The 19405-nt window shown below is 34.4% G+C and overlaps 1 protein-coding gene across 1 annotated transcript in view; it reads right to left on the reverse strand.

Moving 5' to 3' along the window:
- The window catches only part of GV1, a 37206-nt gene extending 29154 nt beyond the window's left edge, over nt 1-8052 (reverse strand). The window contains exon 1 of the mRNA XM_074095514.1: nt 7943-8052. The gene's annotated coding sequence lies outside the window, so the exon portion shown is untranslated. The remainder of the gene's footprint in view (nt 1-7942) is intronic.
- Nucleotides 8053-19405: the final 11353 nt, after the last annotated feature.

Consider the following 19405-nt stretch of genomic DNA (forward strand, 5'->3'; position numbering starts at 1 on the left):
CTTTGCGCTATATTCAAACTCTTGATGATGACATGACGCGTATAATAGGCATTTTTATAGCTATTTAGTTTTGAACATGAAACTACCGTGAGACTCACTCATATTAAATGTTATTATAACGGACGTCTCACGTCTTAAACCGGGTTTAGGGCTACGAAATAGCCCGAAACATGTTGAGCTAAACTCGGTTTAAGACGTGAGTTATCCGTTATAATAACATTTAATATGAGCTATTTAGTTTATAATAATAACGTTAAAATTTCAAAACAATTCCTCCGCTAGAGTGATTGTTGGTCTTAAAATAACAGTAAACTTGTACGATAGTTCCTACAGAAAAAAATTATAGGTAGTCCGAAGGTCTACATTCCGTAACTAAATAAGAATTGTTGCCCTTTGTGTATGTGTGGCGAACGTGGTTGCAAGTTGCAACAATGTTGCTAACTTTGTAGTCGCAAATTCCGATTCATGATTATTATTTATTTCTAGCAGGAAAATAAAAGGGATCGTCGCAAACCTAGACAAAACACCTTAACTTTGTTATAAAGATAATAAATTGTCTTGGCTATGTAAAAATTGCTGTCAAATATCTATATCAAAAATACCCTGTTTTTTTTAGTATGTATATATTGTCTTGGTAATGAAAGCATATTATTTTGTTTATGCTATGAAATTGATTTCAGTGAAATAAAATTATAGCAACAACGTATAATTTACAAAAAAGAGAAAGGTAGGTACGTAGTTAAATTTCCCAAAACAGATAGTACTTTTTTATTACCGTATCACGTGAATTATGCAGTTTAATAATTTTGCATAACTATGAGGTCCGTAGGCATGGGGCTATAAAACATAAGCTACGCATACAAATGGATCCATAATATACGAAGTTTAGAAAGATTTTCTATACTGAGCAATCAGGAACTTGAAATTTGATTATTCTGACTTCATGCAAGTGCTAAAAAATAAATAAATATACTTTTCAATAATTAGTGTTATATAAAAAACTAGATAGCTTTAGTATTTGAACTAAAATAAATATAACAATGCATTAAAAATAAAAGGCATGAAGTAAATATAAATTTGTTTTCACTGTTGTTCTTTAATTTCTTCGCTTTATTTAAAAGTAAAAAACAAAATAGGTACATTAAATTGGTTGATAGACCTCATTTTATCCTCAGCTAAACTATCAAAACTTACCTACGGCTTCGGTGGATATAAACGTCTCGAGTAAAATGACGTATTGTGTTTTATGCACATGTTTTTTGTTGTCATCACTAACCCAAGTAAAATGTAATAACGAGGAGGAGTAGGATGAGTAGGCCATCATAGTCGTCAAGTTTATTTGCATCGTGGATAAAGATTTTACTGGTTAACATTTAATGTGGTCAGCCTGCAAATTGGATTGTTTTATTTATTGAAAAGGTACGAGTATTGCTGAAGTTGGCAACTTTCTCCAGCCTATCAGCAAATGGGATTCTCCGCTTCATTTTCTAAGCAAAACATACGTTAGTGGAGAAACAGTCCATTATCTATTCATGGTAAGGTATAATATACAAAGTGAAATGCAACCAGTACCTTATTGGGATAGGAAGCATTACTATGAAGACAGATGTAAAGTCTTAAAATATATCAGATAGATTCAATAGTCAGTGGAATGGTGTAGGTAAGTACATTACATAGTAGCCTGGGGGCTACTACGAAATTCGAATTCGCGTATTAAATAATATAAACGCTAGCGGGATGGCAAAATACAAAATTTGAATTGTGTGCTTGGTAGTATAGGGCCTGGTGCGAGCAGAGGACTAATAATAAAAAAAACACATGAATGGACGCCGTCTCGGCAAACGTAGTGTAGGATGCCCTCCGGCCAGGTGGAGTGACGATCTGCGAAAGGCTGCTGGTAGAAGCTGAATGTGTCTAGCCGAGGACAGGGCGCAATGGCGCTCTTTGGGGGAGGCCTATGTCCAGCAGTTGACTGCTACAGGCTGATGATGATGATGACATAAATGGAAAGCGTGAACCGGCTGTGGTTAAAAAGCAATCTACATCTACCAGCAGGATGACATGTGTATGAAAAATACGAGCTCAAAAGTCGACAAAAAAAAGTTGTCAACTTTGCACGAGAATTACAGACTAATAAAGCATTTTTACAAAAATCAAAAAACCACAGGCATAGAAAATATAGTGAATATCTTGATTGTAAAATATCATTGATTTCTGTGCTATACTTTTCGTATAATATAAGGACAACGAAACCCAAAATTAAACCGCTCAAATCTTGAAAAGCCTACAGCTATCTCGATATAAATTACGGACGTCGTTGCGGAAGGCATGGGGGGGACGGCTGCGAGCGCTTATGTCACGAGCGATAAAGAAAGCAATATCCCAAACGAATACCTAACGCGGCCGCGCGGCCGGCAGGGATACTTCTTTTAAATATGTTTATCCGTTCCCTAGTAATAAAGTTCAACAGTCAGGAGCCATTACTGGGAATTTTTAAGCTGGTCACGATTTTGAATGGATCCAGAATGTTGAGCTTAAAGTTACTTACCACATTCTAGATCACTAGAATAGTAATTCTAGTGAAAAAAAAACCCTTTAGAAAACTAAAACGAATAAGTAGTAACATATTCGTTTTAGTTTTCTAAAGGTTTTTTTTACTATTTTTAATGACTACATCTTCACATTAGGGCAACTTTCATGTGTCATATGCGCAATAAAGTTATATTTCAAATGGTGTTAATAACCAGTTATAAATAAAATTATTGTCCTCCCACAAAGTTATTAATTAAATCGATTGATCAGGGCAATGCTCTTAAACTAGGTCTTACTGCGATACCAGCGTGGTCAAAATAAGAAAACTACCTTTGATATAACCTTTTGATTGTCAGATATTTTTGTACGACCAGATAGTTTAGAGAACCTGACTACGAATATTGAGGTCCTAGGTTCGATTCCCGGTCGGGCAGATATTTGTATGAATAATACGAATGTTTGCTTTCGAGTCTTGGCTGTTTAATATGTATTTAAGTATGTATTTATCTATATAATTGGTGTTTGTTTTATTTTGTATATAATTTTTGTGTTTTTATATTTCTTTTTGTTTTATATAATTTGAATTTTACAGCGCATTGGTGTTTTAACTGTAATTCTGTAATTATTTCTTGACAAATAAGTAAATATAAGTATATTTATCCGTTGCCTATTAGGTACCCATAGTACAAACTTTGTCTGTGTAAATCGATTAGTGTTAGTTTTGTCCCATTATATTTATATTATTTATTAGTTTATGAAATTGTATAAATATGTTATACTTTTGACTGGTCATGCGTATTTCATCAAAAACTATAATTACAATTAGATATAACTGTTAGTTGAACTAAGCCTTGGGTATATTTTAGCAGAGCAAGTTTTTTTATTTCGTTAAATATTTTTTACAAACTTTTATAATTACTATTAAACTAACACCTATAAACGCTTTCGTTTAATTGGCTTTCTAACTAAACCAAGTATGGTTATGATGTGCAACGTATGCATTAACTGCAGTAATTTATTTCACATAACCACTTTTAAGGAACATCAAGGCAGAATGTCTAGTTAACGTGTTTGAGACAAGTTACACTTCCAAGCTCAGCTAAATTAGTTAGGCACCTGTCTCTATAAAAGGAAAACAAAAATAAGACCTGTACCTATAGGATATATATGTGTATATTATATTACATTATATTACGTAACTATTCTTAATTTAAATTATATAAAATCTTGAACTAAAACAAACTATATTTAAGAGAGTCCCCTTAGACAAGGTTATCCGACGATGCTGACAGCGTTTCCGCTCTGACTAGGTAGTTAAGCTAATTCTTTGTCACGGGAAGCTACCAGCTCTTCGATCCCCTATGATGTTGATTGACAAAACCTTTCGGGTTACGTTTATACCTAACCTAACCTAGCCCCAAACTAAGCAAAGCTTGTACTCGTACTATGGATGCTAGACAAAGGTCCGACATACCTACATAATATATAGATAAATATATACTGAAATACATAACAACATCCAAGCCTCAAGTACAAACATTCGTATTCATCATACAATTCTTTGCCCGTCGCGGGGTTCAAACCCGCAACCGCTAGCTTCGTAGTCAGGGTCACTAACAACTTAGCTATCAGTCGTCAAATGATTAACTAGGCATCTGCGTTCAAAGCTTAAAATGTGTTTGGGTACGTTAATAATCACCACATGACATACCAGCGATACTCTCATTTGTAGGAAGTATTCGCAGTATCTAAATATGGTTAGGATATATTATTATTTAAATAATAGATGAGATGTGTAGGTAGTACGTAGGTACTACACGCTCTAAAATTGGCTTAAATTAAAGTTGTGGTACTGTGGAACTATTCGAATCTTGACCTAAGTACTGTAGAATTCTTCCAACAAAGGCCGACCCTTTCTGATCTCGTCCTAATGTTACATGTACTTACTACTATGTTATATATCTATTATTTTAAACTAGTACTTACCTTATTTTAGCGTGAAAGAGTAACAAATAGCTGTCGTGTTTTTAATATTAGTAGGATTAGTAGAATCACTTACAGACTTAATTTAAAAAAATCGAGAATCGTAAACGTGGGTGACTTTGATGAAATTAGGACAGCGTTTGTTAGTCGTAAATGGCTTTAAAATCGATACTGTCCGGATGTGAGATGAATGTTTGACAAGTAGACAAAAAGAAAATGTCGATTAAGACATGTTTGTATGTTTGTTTATACTCTTACCATAAAAAAAAAATTACCATACCATAAACAGTCGCGTTCACAATTAGGCACGGTCCGGTCGCACGTGCAGCGTGCAATGACGGCCTCACGGTCCCACCGGAAGACCAGCGCCAGCTCTTGAGCCGGCATTATGCTGAGGTGGGTCCGTTTCGTGAACAGTAACACTGTTTTCTTTGTCTTACTTTTATGTAATTATTCGGTCACTGTTCCGAATAAATGTATTTTCTTTCTTTCATCTTCTTTCTTTATTGTACAAAAGGAAAAACAAAAGGTTACAGAAAAAAACAAGGTGTTAAGTACAAAGGCGGACTTATCCCTGAAGGGGTCTCTGCCAGTCAACCTGTCGATCACACCACACACGTCGTCACATTTCATCAAAAAAATTATTAGACGCCTCTAATTCTAAGTCACTCCAGTTTATGATACTACAAAAAGATTTACTTTGTCAAATGAGACAATAGCCGGTTCATAGCTATCGCAAATAATTGATCTATTTGAAAGCTTAATGTCTTACTTTCATAGGGTCAAGCCTCACGATACCGCTCGCTGTTACCGTCTGTCATTACTCTAATAATACTCTAATTGTTCGTGCAGAAATAACAACTGACCTCTTTAATCGGTCCTTTCATCGGTTGGATACAAGCATTCCTTGTGCTCACTTCTAAACTATAACTACTAAAGAAACTGAGACCTGGAACCGGATTAAGCTTTAATTATTGTTAGGAAGCATTTTTTTAGAGCGTGGTGCAAATACTTGTTTCATTAAAAACAAAAAAATTATAAGCATTACAATTGAACTACTCTTTTTAAATCTCAGGGAAAAGTTAATTTCTCATAATACTGGTAAGAAATATCGCACAGATATTAAATACCTTCACACACGTGCGCACATTAAAATAATGTGTTTTTCTATACAAAGACCCACTTAATTCATAAACGATTCTGTTTGGTATTATACCTCTAAGATAGTTGAAAAAGTTACTGACAAAGATTTCACCGTCTAAACAACATTTTTCTAACTGTAAGTGCTTTTTGTTGACTGTACCTATGTATTTGTTAACTGGATTCGATCACTGGAAGAGGGTGAAATTTGGTTTGTAAGGTTTGAAACGGACTAGATCTAATATTCCTACATACGCACATTGTAACTTAGAACTTACCTATTTAATTAAAGGCTTGTAAAAAATAACACCATCCAGGAATACTTATAATAAACGTTTTTGTTGTAAGTAAAAAGTTTATTCACACAAGCATATATCTACTGCTGAAGAAGGTAGGACGGTGACCGCTAAGCGTCTACAATATGCGAAGGTCTTGCCTCGTCCCGTCTCCCATGTGTTGTCCATTGTCGATGACTACAATCAAAACCGACCAACAGCGTGTCGTAAAAGCCTAGGATAGGGTTCCGTAGCCATTACATTTTATGCACTGTCATTTTAAGTGATACGATGTACCTACTAATTATGTATATTTTTTTTCGTAACGTCTACACAGCTATTTACGTTACGTTTTGTAATTAGATATTATTCTATTCTACATATTTCATACGCTCCAATATAAAATATATTAGCATAACATTTACATTGAACTTGTAAACCATTAAATAAATTTATATTTGTCGCTATACTCTCTAAATCGTTAGTTAGTTTGTTGAATGTTAGTCTCTGTGAACGGAAAGTTTGCTGAATGTTAGTCTCTGTGAAAGAATTTTTTTAGATCAATCAATTTAAGATTAATTTAAAGGACCCGTATTATCGCATAAACATACGAAATCACGTCATATGCAAGTGAACTCTGTCCCACTTCTAATGTCTTAGCATTATGCGTGAGAGTGAAATAAATAGTCAGTTTAATTCGCGTTGATATCACATGTGCATCATTTCAGCTCGGCCTAATGTCCCACTGCAAGGTACAAGCCTCCTCTCAGAATAAGAGTGCTTGAAGCATAGTCCCCGTACGGGCCCAGTGCGTACAAGTGTATGCGCACATAAAGTAAATATTATCACAATAACGTAGCAGAATCAGTAGTCACATTATGTTATAGTTTTATTCACTTTACTGTTATTACTCTGCCGTGTGAGTTGGATTGAAAAATATAGTAAGTATCTCATTTCGTAATATTTTGATATAAGTATAATTATGTATAGAGTTCATCAGTATCACATATACTTATTTTTGTCCAATGAGAGTATTGACTTGTCATTGACCCCTCTCGTAATTAGATCCAATATATATTACATCAAAATGTTATTTCATGTATGAATTCTACTAGTCATTTTGAGCCTCGGCTCTTTGCGTAAGTATGAGATTATTATGTATCGTGTGTCAACTGATTTTTTTTTAATGATTTAGACGTAACCATTCACAAACATTTATGCTGTTATAGATAACCGGCGAAAGTATAATAGCTTACAGTTAACCACCAAATTAACTTCACTATGCGTAGTCGTTGATGCAATTACGGACAATAATCCATCGTTACACGGGCTAAAATTGAACGAGTCAAATTTTACATCTCACGGTTGCTGCTTGTACAAATTATTACATATTACACAATAATGTACTGGTTACTATAACATTATAATAGCACATTTTCATGCTAATTATGCGCATGTAACCCACTTTGTCGGTTTTAGAACATCTGTGTAAAGAGTCATAAAAACAGTTCGAAATCTTTATTTTCTGGCTGAAACAACTGATGAATTTACTTTCGGCAGATATTTAACAGAGAGTTCATAAGTAAACTGTGTGCATTTTTGGTTTACCTATTATCACGCCGTTTTGTCACCAAATTAGTTTTAAATATTGATTAAAAAATATGTATGTTAGTCTGTAAGGTATTTATTGTATGGGCCAAGTTGCCCGAAATAAATGATTTTATTATTATTATTATATTTGACAGACGCACAGTTTATTTGGCTAAAATTCTTGGTGATCTCTAATTTTTTTTCTTTTTACTTTTTAATTTATTTTTAATGGTAATAGCTCCGAAGTATTCCCTCCTTACCTTTAAGTCACACCCTTACGTTATTTTACAAAAGCCTAAAAAATAATCATCATTTTTAAAACCGTGTCATCTTCTAAATATCATCATTAAAATGTATCATTAGAATACTCATAGCAATGAATCCTCTTATAATAATGCTGAAAATTCAGTGAACACACGCACCAGCAATTCACCAGGCTCGCGTCCAACTTAACCGACACTGAATCACTGCGCTAGCGGCTAGCGGATGTGTCTTCCTCGCGACGCGCGAACATCAACTGCTGCCCGCGCACGCGCCTCGCCTGATAACAGATACGGATAAGCTTGCAGAAGTTTTGATGACAACAAATCTTAACGAAAGTCTGGACCTTGAATGCTTGTAGTTATTATAAATAATTGTTTTTCAAGTAAATTGCATCAAACTGTAAAACCTGTAGTGTATAAAAGTGTACAAATTTTGTAAAAGTGTAAAATATAAACCAGCAAACGGATTAAAACATGCCCAGAATGTTTCCAAAACGGTTGTGTAATGATCGATAAGATGTTTCCAACTGAAGCAACTGGAGGTCTATGGGGGAGGCCTATGTCCAAAAAAAAAGACGTCCTACGGCTGATATTATGATGACTATGAAATAACCAGCTTAACTTTTTTTAAGGTTCTGATTCCGAAATAGGTACATACCTAATGAAGTTAATAATTTAGGAAACAATTGTTTAAATCTTATTTTCAAATGTCACAGTTTTGTTCATCTGATTTTGTAATGAAACAGTAGTTAAGGTATTTAGGAAAATTTTCAGCTGTATAAAAATGCATTTATATTAACATACGAGTATATGCGGTACAATAATTATAATGGCTGCAAGACTAGTTATGTATTCATGTATGTACACATTGACATTTTGTAAGATGATTGGTCCCATTTGTCATTCAAAGAAACGACTGCTTTATCTGTGTTTGCGCATATTAAGAGCCTACAACAATTTGCTAAATGGAATCAAGTATAAAATTAGTACCAATTGAAATCAACGAAGGGTTTCGCTACTTGCTAATAAAGCTATGTAGTATACACAGTTTACAAAAACGACGTATGCGTATGCAAAAATATCCAATCCATAGACAAGTCTATTTCGTTTTTGTATCTAGATCAAAAGTGAAATAAAAAAGACATAATTATGTGGATTGGATCCTTTTACGCGCTTTTTTACGTACTTACCTAACAATAATCTATTAGGTAAAGTATAATAAATAAAAATGAAGCTAAAAAAGTTTTTGGAGTCTTTTTGTATTTTTTATTTCAACTGCAAATTCGTTACCTACTTTTACGGGTATCCCGTGAAACCATATAAGAGCACATGAGAGCGAAACATAGATGTCGCTAGTGCTGCTGTTTATGTCGCGTAGTGGAAAAAAGCAACCTGAGATATGTGTGCATAGGAGAAATTCGTGTCTAGACTCCTGTCCAGCGGTGGTGTAGGGGTTATAGCACGCAGCACGGATTGCTGAGGACCTGGGTTCGATTCCCAGCGCTGGTCTCTTTTTATGGTTTTTCTGTGAATCCATTTCTCAGTTTGTATTTTCGATAAAATAAGTTGATTAATACCATGCCATGCTATGCCATGCCATGCCAATGCATGTCAATTTTTACAATATCGCATAAGCATCGCACAAAATAATAATACACAAAAATTAGTGTGCAGTTTAATCACAGAATGAAAATTCGGTTGTAGCAATTCTAACAAACGCTACAAACACTAACAAAACTGTTAAGAAATATTTTTTTCTACTTCAATATTTTATTTGACAAATGAAGGGTCGCGAATACGAATACAATGTTATATTTAGTAAACCTGGGAAAAGTCTATGCTACATAGCTCATAAAAGTACACTTAGGGGTGCTTTCAAAGTTATAATAATGTAGCTCAATATCCTTCCTTTGACAGCTAACATTTTACAGTTAGCACTCTTTTTTTGAGTAAATACATACTGTTACTAATTTGGCAAATAAATTATTTCATAATATTATACTTTAGTAATTAATCAAAAATCCATACTAAAATTATAAATGTCAAAGTGTATGTTTGTTTATGGACCAGAAAGTGCCATAGGCTACTTTTTATCCAGAAAAAATTCACAGTTCCCAAGGGAACAGCGCGCGATAACCTAAATCCACGCGGACGAAGTCGCCGGCAAAAGCTAGTCGTTTATAAGTGTAAGAATAAGTCTAATCTATTCAAGTGTGTTTATTCGATGCGTAGTATACATAACAAAAACTTTGCTTACTTCAGGTTTCCTTTGTTTAGGTCTGGTCAAGTGGTGTTCAATATCTCTGGATATTCATTGTTATTAGATTTCCGTCCCCAAAGGGTGCCAAAGGAAGGGGACCCTATTACTGAGACTCCGCTGTCTGTCTGTCACAACATACAAGTCCGCCGAATTTCCCGCGCATGAACCGCACTGACAGCAATTTTTTTAAGCCGCGCGCGGCGCTTGGCAATGGTTTTCAGACGCAATCAGCCAGAACCAAAGAGGATGAGAATTCCAAAGAAGAAGAAGAAGAATTCAAAATAAGTATTTCGAATAAAAAACAATTTGAATTCTCATCCTCTTTGGTTCTGGCTTGCCCTGTTTGCTTATTTATTTATTATTTGTTCTGGTCAAATCTTGGAAGCTAAATTTGACCCACTTCCAGTGGTCCAATCGACATGAAATTGGGCATACTTACTTATGTAAATTTTGTGACAATACAATAATCTGGTAGTGAAATCTTGGTGGTCCCACCAGGATCGTCTCTGCAGGAGGGAACTCCTCAATAGTTAACAGTACCGACTTGAAATTTGGTACAGATATGTAGTTTAGATGACAATGCAAGTATAGTCAACAAAAAGTACATTCGGCAAAAAAACTGTTATTAAAAATGATTTTTTAACAAAAACTTATTTTATTACAAGCATTATATTTACTTGCAGTGTAATGTATATGTTTGCTCGGGTGGAATCTTTCAACTCAAATTTGAAATGGATATCTTCAACCGATTGAGCTGAAATTTTACACGCATGTATAAATCCGATGACAATGCAATATTATTAGGTATAACATGGAGTTGATCTGATGATAAAGCTAGCGGGTAATCATAAGAACTCTGTGATAAACGACACGAATGCAACGAGTTTGGACTCGTTTGATTCATCTTGACGAGTACTTTGGTAACCAGCAGAGCTTCTACGAAACTCGAAATTCGAAGTTCGTGTCGTGCGGTCCCTCTGACACTTATACTATTTAATACGAGAGCGAGAGGGACGACACGATACGAACTTCGAGTTTCGAGTTTCGTAGTAGCCCTTCTGGGGCATAAAGTAGGTACAGTCAGCAAAAAAAACTTATATTAGAAGAATTTTAAGAAAAACTTTTACTGAACTGTTTACGGAACCCTTCATGTATGAATCCGACTCGCACTTGACCGATTTTTATTCACAGAAATAGAAAGAAATTACCTTCACATTTTTATTTGACATGTTAAACTCATACATGGAAATGAGCAAGCCCACGGGAGCAAGCCAGACGTTTAATACGTACGCAGCCAGAACAGAAGAAGACGCAACAGAAGCTTAACGATAGTAAATTCAACTGTATTATGTGCATTATTTCCGGGCAAGATATCGCGTGTAACAACCATGTAGCGCTAGTTTACGGTAATTGCTATTTGCTTAAAAATGTGATCAGAATATTGAACAGCCCTCATCTTTACAGTATGGTTTATTTTAGTCTAGTTTCTTACCCAATAATATTTTTTCTTCGTTTATAGGCTTTAGAGGAGCTTATGTGGCAGGCTGGCGAGCTCCTGGATAGATTTGATGATTTGTATTCAAGAGGATGTCGCTAGAGCGGATTATGTTAAACGAGGAAATCACTAATTCAATTGAAAATGCGCGGTCATCTTAATCATAACGACTAAATCATATACCAAAAATCCATTTACCTATATCTATTTTGTTATTTTCAAATAATACCAAAATAATATCAAAAGTTGTATCAATAAGCTTGAGCTATTTAAAAGTCTCTTAACTAGGACATTAACTGATGGACAATTAGATGAGCCGGCAGATAGACGGACGGACATGGCGAAACTATAAGGTTTTTTATTAGGTCTATGAAACCCTAAAAAAGTTGGCTAAGTTCAGTTCATTAAGTATACTCGTAGTAGTGTCGAAGAAACTGAATTGTGTGCTAGAGTGGAACCTCCCCGCAGTAAAAATGAAAGTTTCCTAGACAGCAAATTTGTAGCTCAAAAGATTAAACAAAAGGATAACGTTTATTTTGAACACCCGCTACAGTAAAAACATTCACTGCTAGCACAAATGCATACATCTTATTATGATTGGCGATAAATGGACCATGGTATTACTTCCACGTTACATAAAATCCTTTCCGATATAACTCGGTTACTTATGGATTTCTCAAGTTCCTAAAGCATTGCTCGGTAATAGCTCTACATAATGATCTCCGATGGCTTTAGTTATTGAGGTTAAAAACACAATTCTTTAACAACTATAAAATTGAAGCCCAATTCCGATCCGAGTAATATTATGGTTACCGAAGTTTACGAAAATTGTTGCATTATTTACTTCAACGAGTAAAAGTTTGACAAAGCGCCTGCTTTTAGTTATTTTATTTTGTATTCCAATAATTACTTTACAGGCAGGTAAGTGCTGTTACTATATTATGTTACGAGTACATTGATAAAGATTAAAGCTATATATTACTTGATGAAGATCCTACCGTCACTGATTCTATAAACTCTTGCGTATATTTCCGTGCATTATCGTATATTTCTACGTTTTTGCCTATACATAATATTTTAGTGGCGTATAACTGACAGTGTATTTATAGGTTTTCTTTCTAAATGAGTTAAGCGTCCATTTCTATACTATGTAACTATATTTCACTCTGTGTGGGTCCCCAGATGTTCTCTTCGTCCAATCTAATATTGACCTGATCTTAATGTTTGTCAATTGCATTTGTTCCTTTATTGTTTTTTACAATAATGGGTTAACATATTATACACATATATTTTGTACTAAATATTACACGATGAAAAACTTGTATTAGGTATGACTTATTTCGAAATACGTCTCGCAATTAAGTATTGAAATGAGTTCATAGAGTTTCTCCTCACGAGTCCTTCAATGATTGCCTATCCTTTTCAATAATAACTGTACTCATAGCACATTACTTAATTGAAGGTACTTTAATATAATTTGCAACTTGCGCAAATCAGAGCCGCTGTATAATTTATGTATCATCGGATCTGCGCCTATCGACCTTGATATGCATTAAAACATTGGGCAAATATCCTTTATTTTTTCCCCATGACAATTCAGTCTACCGTACCATAGTTTTTAATGCTGTACATTTTTTTAAGATATCATGAAATTCAGAGGTAACCTAAGGATGATAATATCATATCATATCATCAAGCATATATGCTTATTTTTCTAAGTTAAATTGTGACCTTTTACGTGAAAGAAACCAATCAAGTACTCGTGCGTATGGGCTCTTGCGCAGCTTTGCTCGCATAGGTAACTCATTAGGCCTAGCAAATGAATTGAAATTCCAGGATTTTGCAAAAATCCCTGTGTACCAAAAAATCAGAACACGAAAAATCATTATAGTTACAAAAATTACCCACACCTCATTTCATGCCTCTAACCCTAGCGGTTGTCATTTAACGCGCTATTAAATTTGAAAAGTTTATAATACCTAGTCGTAATATTTCTTAAAATTGAATTGAAAAATTTGATCCACCATTTCGGTAGTAACGAACTTGTAAAACCTATACCGGGTGTGGCCTGTAATATGAGCAACTAATTAAAAAATAGATTGTACTGGTCAAACTGAACAATATTAGTTCAGCGAATTCAAAAAATAATTAGTTTTTTTTATCAAGTTTATTCGAAAAAGCAATGTAAAGCAAAATGTTTGATACATGCAGCGTGACAGGCGACGTCAATTGGGTTCTAGGATGGCGTACATAGAATTTACGATTACCTATTTTTTTTAGAAAAAAAACAAAAGAATATTTAATATGAGTGAGTCTCACGGTAGTTTCATGTTCAAAAAACAAAAGAAGTTTTGATTTTAATTAAGCGGGACCATGATGATCCAATTACCAGTGACCTATGCAGCCTCTGTTTTTAATATTATCCCCGGTTCGGGGCCACATACTGTATAGCAGTGGCAGTAGTCCTTACAAACTTGATAAATGTATTACTGCTTTAATTTATATCACATAAAACCGAAAATAACCGAAAAAATAATATTTTAACTCGGACACTTGACGTAAAAATTTCATCAAATCTTTCATGCATTGCAAACATTCAATTCATGAAGTCAGCTAGAGATCCATTTACATATCTACAAATTCTTTCATACTTTGTAGCAAGGGACAAGTTTACCTTTAAAGAGTTGCAGTTTAAATAGGCACACATAAATATTTATAGAAATGATAGCGCTGTTAGTATAATTATTTGATCTAATTTTATTACTTATCAATACGACTTCATAAAAATAATTTACATGTTTGTACTAATAATTAAGAGAAGGTTAATGTTTGATAGAACGGTTAAGGGACAGACGCACCGTTTGGCAACATCATAGTCGTAAGTTTTAGGCTAGCTAGGTACTCTTTTATTTATATTTCTATATTTCAATATGTATTTATCAATATAAGTATGGTTATCTGTTGCCTAGTATCCATAGTACAAGCTTTGCTTAGTCTGCGGCTATGTCAATTGGTGTGAAGTGTCCCATGATATTTATTTATTTTATTATTTATTTACGGTTTATGTTTCTATTCTATAACAGAAAATAAAAAATATTTTACGAAGCCTAGAGCTATACTTCATTTTTTTTAGCATTAGAAAGAAGGCAGGCAAGGTTTTATTGAAAAACACTTTTGAAAAAAATGTACTAAGTCATAACAATTAGCAGGGACATAACAAATGATCATTTAAATTCTTTTGGTATCAAAATTCAAATTCAAATGATTTATTCAGTAAATAGGCCGCAATGGGCACTTTTACGCGTCATTTTTTTTAAACTACCAGCGCTTTCGGAAAGACCATCATTCAGACCCTCTGCTTGTGAAGCCACAATTCAAACCAAAAGTCAAAATATCTTTATTCAATTTAGGCTAAAACAAGCACTTATGAATGTCAAAAAAAAATCTACCACCGGTTCGGGAAAACCTTTGTTGAGAAGAATCCGACAAGAAACTCAACGAGGTATATTTTTTTGAACAGATTTACTCTTTCAAAGCTATATAATAGGTATCTAGAGCATTAGGTATTTATATTGTGCAAATTGCAGACCTCTCACTAGGGGAACCTAGGAAGGATAGTCGAAAAGTAAATCTATAGAATATAATAGAAAATATTTATTTTTGAACAACTACAATAATACAGCTAAACAAAACCATAAATATATGCATGAATGTAGGTAGTTGGTACAAAAAAGGACACGCCTCAGCATGTATCATGGCACGCGGTACCACGACGCTAATTTTCAGTGGATCCACGGTAACTTAAAACTAAACCAACTTAGACAAACACAAGATAATACAAATAAGACCTGGCGCGTATTTATCCCAGCGGATCGCACTTGCGGTCCAAAGGGGTAATGCGGCTAGCATCATGGGAACCCTGCCACAGGCAGATTTTTTAGATGGGGTGTTCTTTTTATATTTTTATTTTTATAGTAATATGTATATATATATTTAGTTAAGGTTTCTTAGGTAAGTTATCTTTGTCTTCTTTTTACTTAACTGTTTAATTTCATGTGTTTTATGTTATTTTATGTAAAGTTGGTAAATAATAAAAAAACTAGATAATACACGACATAAAATTTAAAACTAAAAAAGAGAGAGCTATACAAGTGGTAACAATGATTCCATGATAGTAACTGCTTTGCATAGGTAAGGGGCATTTTCAATAATTCAAATACTTATTACAATTTTATTATTCTGACTACAAACAGAAGCGAGTCACAAAGGCTAGACTGCGCGTTTTCAAAGAACACGAAAATGTGAGCAAGTACTCTTTATGATCAAAACATCGAACCTGTTTAAATACCGTGCTCTGGTTTTTATTGCTTCCTCGCTTATTATTGACTACCTACTCGTCCACCGCCCACATTCGTAAAGAGTCATGCGTTGAAAAACCGGTTTTCAGAAGTCCGTATGAAATATGACCGATACAATTGTAAGCGAAATCTTTCATTACGAAACGTAATTTATTTTTGAAAGCGATAAATGTTAAGTTGTGATTATTCTTAAACTGCTTGGCAGGGTTTCTCTGGTGAGTTATGTGGTGCGCTTTATTTTGGGAGAGAAAAGATACTGATGAATTGCTACTTTGTGACGAGCTTTTTGCCGTGGTTAACTCCTGAGAGAAAAGGAGGATTGTAAATATAAGAGACTTTCTCTATTCTTCATTTATTTTTATTTGCTTCGACATTTGCCTTTTTATTGCAACTGTTTTTTTATGAATAAGGGGTTTTGCAAGAATACTTAATTGGTATTCGAGCGAATTTTCCCCGTGTTCGGGTTATTTTTCGTTTTTTGTATGGTTTATGGATGATGTTGAGATTGAATCATTGTTTTTGTACCTCCTTGAGCCGCCTGTCATAAGTAAAATATAATAGATACATCAGTGTCAAAGTTTGTTGGCCATTATTATTAAGCTACATTTCACACTATGACAAAAAACCGTTTGCGCATTAATATCAAGTAGAAGGCATAAAGCGGTAAAAAAGGTTTCAGAAGGAAATATTTTCAAATGACAATACATATATTTCTGTATTGTTTTAAAATTATCGCTTATTATTACTAACATGCCTGGGATTTAATTAATTGCACAAAATTTTACCCTGAAAGAATATAAGAGAATAAACAAAACATACTCGTGTGTATACAGAACCTTCGCTCTTAAGCCCGCGTAACGCTTCGATGTTGTTTTTTCCATAACATTGATCAACTAAAATCGAGTAAAGAAGAACGTGTTGCCTTATCCAAGGTGAGTGTTAACTGAATCTCCCCTGAGTTCTTACTTCCTGGTCTATCTTAAAGGCTTGGGGTTCCTTTCATTGTCTTTTTCTTAAATAGGAAGTGTCAACGTTTTGTCTAAATGTCTGTGTCTAACGATATAAATACGAGTATTCGTTTTTGCCTTGGTTTTTTTTTTAAACAGGATGTCACAACAATTGCTCATGTTTAAAAGCCTTTATCGCGTTTTACAATAACAGACGTGCCGTCCTGTAATCTATTATAACTTTACGTACGCTACATACTTACTTAATTTTAAATGATTTTAATTAGGTATTTGTTGTCTACCGATGGTTTAAATTTCAATAAATTTCTAAGTGCCTAAGTGTCTAACTGCGTCAGATTTTTCTTGGGTAGGACACATTAAGCGTGCATTGCACCAAGTTACTACCTACTATACATATAGTTGTACTCGTAATACGACTAAAGATAAACTCATATTGTGAGACAGTTAAAGTACCTTAATTATATCATTTGTCGTTCATTCTTCATCTCTTTAAATCTTTCTTACCCGCTTGTTTATTTTGAAACACGATTAAATTAAAAATATATGTAACACAGCTATGAAATTTAAATAAAACGTTAAATGCTCAGTTCATAGACTCTGTTGTTTACCTGATACCATTCATATATTTTTCTTATTGATTCTCCTACAGTCACCAGCACCAATATCTGACACAACAAGCGTGCTTAAATATCTGATACGACTCTATTTCTAGGGCCGGAAAGACGTGTCAGATATTTTTGCACGCTCCGCTGTGGCAGATATTAATGCTGGTGACTGTACCATTAAAAACCTGAATGCTGATTTAATTAATTCAGATAACAAAATAACACGTTTACAAAGTAACAAAGTATGTCCTTTAAACAACTAAATAAGTACATGTTTATAAAAGTCAATATAAAGAAACATGTCGTTTAGTTGGCAAGTTTTCACACACTCTGTCGTAAGTGGTTTCTATCAGCGATTCAACAGGCGTTTAGTAAGCCTTTGGCGCCCTCCCACGACGTCACTCAATCATTCTGACACTCACCAAATCAGTGCTAAGAAACGACCAATCAAAAGATCGACATGACCTTTGAATGAAAAGACATGTTACCCACCTCTAAACAAACCCTGCCATGATATGACTGGAGTAAAAGACCTGTCAAAATGGCTAACCCGTATTCACGCGGAAATGAGAAATATCTTACGAGATTCGTAACGCTTACTTGCTGTGGTTGATCGTCACATAATAAATCCTTAGCACCTGCGACCCGCAATGTAACGCAACTCGCATGATATTTCTTGCGCTGTATTTAAGACTAGCTTTTGCCCGCAGCTTTGGTCGCGTTAAGTTTGGAGTAACATATATTTACTTATATTCTACGATCCTTTTTTCGTGTTTGGATTGATTTTCCGGAGATTGTTTTAGACAGAGCCTTGTTTTATTTTTTATTTTCACCATTTTCGTTATATCTTTTAGTCTCTCACCAAGTCATGTGTATCACCAAAACTTAACGTACATGTGAAATTTCGTATCTGTGCTATGAACCAATGAGGAGTTCCCTCAAGATGACCCTGGCTGCAGCATGAGGCGGTGCCTACCACATAAACGCATTGTCATTGAAATTGAAAAATCATGCACAGATTCTTGTGTGTGCCAATAACTTTTGAGGACTACCAGAATGTTACTGCCAGATTAATACGATAAAAAGTAGATAGATTCACCAAATTTACATAAGTATGCGAAATCTTCAATCCATAGTTTTATTACCTAGTTTATTAGCTTGTAGTGATTCAGTTTATTCATTAAAACATATTTATTCGTTTTATCCCGTGGGAATTTTGGGGAATCTTGAAACAGTTTTTATCTGTTAGTTTTACCTACCTGAAAGCCAAATTCGAAGTCTCTAGTATTTATAATTACGGAGTTAGGGAAAAATATAAATTTAATTTATTCCCTATCCCCTGAGAATTTCGAAAAATCCTTTCTTAGTGCGCATCTATGAAGGAGCATATATTCCAAATTTCTTGTTTCTGGGCCCATCAGTTTGGGCTGGTCGTTGATCTATAAGTCAGTCAGACTGTTTCTTCTTTTATATATATATATAGATTTAATTAAAGTAGTAATACCGTAAGATTAAACACTTTATTCAGCCTATCGGGCGACCTGTAGTTGAAATACAGTGCTTTGTGATTTATGTCACCATTATACAAAAGGAGTTCCATGGGCGGTGATAATGTAATTAAAATGCGTGACGTAACAATGACTTGATGTTGCTCAAGAACGGGATGCACGTAGGCTGTTTAAGCTGCATAAAAAAGGTTACAACGCTTTAATATGATTAAAAGAGTGTTGTGCATATAGTGCGCAATGTAAAACAGTGGGCAGATACTGTTCTTTTCATATTAATTAATGTAATAAAAAGGAGAAACATTAAGCTCGTAGAACATAGAATAAACCAGAAACCGAGCTCGCGTCTGTTGTTGGATCTAATTTTAAATTACTCTCACAGAGCAAATACGGCCCGCCTTCTGTGCACCGGCACCTTGCTTATTGACGGC

The sequence above is a fragment of the Choristoneura fumiferana genome, chromosome 12 (genome assembly GCF_025370935.1).
Source record: "Choristoneura fumiferana chromosome 12, NRCan_CFum_1, whole genome shotgun sequence".
In the NCBI taxonomy this organism is placed as follows: Eukaryota; Metazoa; Arthropoda; class Insecta; order Lepidoptera; family Tortricidae; genus Choristoneura; species Choristoneura fumiferana.